Raw genomic sequence first — 2,260 nt, 5'->3', positions numbered from 1 at the left:
ACTTTGCAATGTATCAGTTTTCCCTCAAGTATTTTGAAGGTGCCTACATATTCATGGCGTTTCTGTGTTCTGAATCAATGCACCTCTCTATGATTTTTATGTAATGTCCCCACTTTGTCAAATCTTATAATAATCTCCGCTACAAAGTGTGCTTTGTGAGGTATTAATTTGACACTTCGAGTTTCTGTGATTCATATTTGTGGGAAATATCTTCTTCCATCCGTTATTTGTAACTTACTTATTTTTAGAGTGGGGCTTTTTTTTTCAAGATACAGATTACTGATAAATATACTGTGAAAATCAAGATCCTATTGCAACTGTGCAACAACAGTAAAAATACCAAAAAATTAGATGCAGAGGTTAATATACAACTAAAATGTTACACAGAAATCCACAGAATACTTTATTACGTTCTTTAAAAGAACCTCAATCAAACTCTTTGATAGCCTTCATAGAAAGATATCTTGACATTTAAGTGGTATATCTATATGAAAAATATAATTTTATTCCCCTATTTTCTACAGTTGTCTTTTGGATAAAATTTCCTTTCACAAGAGTGTTCTTTTGCTAAAAATTCTTTGAAAAACAACTATATAGGATGATCTCACACAGCTCTCTTAGATTTGAAATTTGGGGATTCAAATGTCCCTCTGTAGGTTGAGGAGGAAAAGTAAATATATATACACACACACACACACACACACACACACACACACACACACACACACACATATATATATATATAAAATGGGAGAGGAAATATTTGTCTCCTGCACTTTTCTATTCTTTTCCTTCCTAGACTAACCAGTTTGTGTTGGTCCTCAGTTGTGCTTTTAATCCAGGGAAGAGTTGCCCTTCTGGAGAGTACATGAATTTAGTGGAGACCAAGGCAGGTTTGAATCGCTCAGAAACAACAGCCAGAATAACTTTTGAAGGGCTGTAAATGAAGATGATTAAAATCCTCTGATTTTTGTTACTTTTCACTCAAGTTTCTAAAAGTGACTTCCCATCAAGAGCTGTTTGGCTAGGCACAGAAAGGTTTGTCAAGCCCTATTTTTCTCCTTTTCCTTCTTTCCTTCTTTCTTTCTTTCCATCTTTCTTTTCTACCTACCTTCCTTCCTTCCTTCCTTCTTCCCTTCCTCCCTTGCTGCATTCCTCTCTCCCTCCCTCTCTCCATCCCTTACTTCTTTCCACCCTCCCTCCCTCTCTCCATTTGTCCTTATTTTCTCCCTTCTTTCCTCACTCCCTTCATGCCTCATTCCCTTCCTTCTTTCCTTCTTTTTAAAATAAGAAATGAACTGATATTTTTGAAGTAGAAAGATCAGAAGAGTTGATGATTCTTTGCGAGTTTTTTTTAACTTTTAGTTTAGGCTCGGGAGTGCATGTGCAGTTTTGTAATATAGGTAACCTCATGTCATGGGGTTTGTTGTACAGATTATTTCATCACCCAGGTATTAAGGCCAGTGCCCATTCGTTATTTTGTTCATCCTCCCCCTCCTCCTAGCCTCTACCCTCTGATAGGTCCCAGCATGTTGGCCCTCCCTGGGTGTTCACGTGTTCTCAGCAATTAGCTCCCATTTATAAATGACTTCATGTGGTATTGGGTTTTCTGTTCCTACATTAGTTTGCTAAGGATAATGGTCTCCAGCTCCATCCGCATTCCTGGAAAGGACATGATCTCACTACTTTTTATGGCTGCATAGTACTCCATTGTGTATATATACCACATTTTTAAAAGTGCAGTCTATAATTGATGGGCATTTAGGTTGATTCCATGTCTTAGCTATCGTAAGTAGTGCTGTGATGACCATAGATGCGCATGCGTCTTTATAATAGAAGGAATTATGTACCTTTGGGTACCGTCCCAGCAATGGGACTGCAGGGCCAAATGGTATTTCTGTTCTTAAGTCCGCGAGGAATTGCCACACTCCTTTCCACAATGGTTGAACTAATTTATACTCCAACTAACAGGTGTAAGCGTTGCCTTTTCTACACAAACTCACCAGCATCTCTTATTTTTGTTCTTGCTTTTTATCCAGTCTTATAGACTCTGACTCTGTTTTCTGAGACAGGATCTCTTTCTGTCTGTGAACGTGAATTCCACTGTTGTGTGAGACTTCCCAGGATTGCAGCTCTCTCAAATGCCTGTGTTTGAACTTAATGAATTTGTTACATTTTCAGTGGTTTTCTTCTTGCCCCCTGTTATGGCTGTCACTTCTTCCACACAGGCTCTGCCAGAGGTGGTGTAGTTTTTGTGTGT

The sequence above is a fragment of the Macaca nemestrina genome, chromosome X, assembly GCF_043159975.1.
Source record: "Macaca nemestrina isolate mMacNem1 chromosome X, mMacNem.hap1, whole genome shotgun sequence".
NCBI lineage: Eukaryota > Metazoa > Chordata > Mammalia > Primates > Cercopithecidae > Macaca > Macaca nemestrina.
This window is presented reverse-complemented; position numbering follows the sequence as displayed.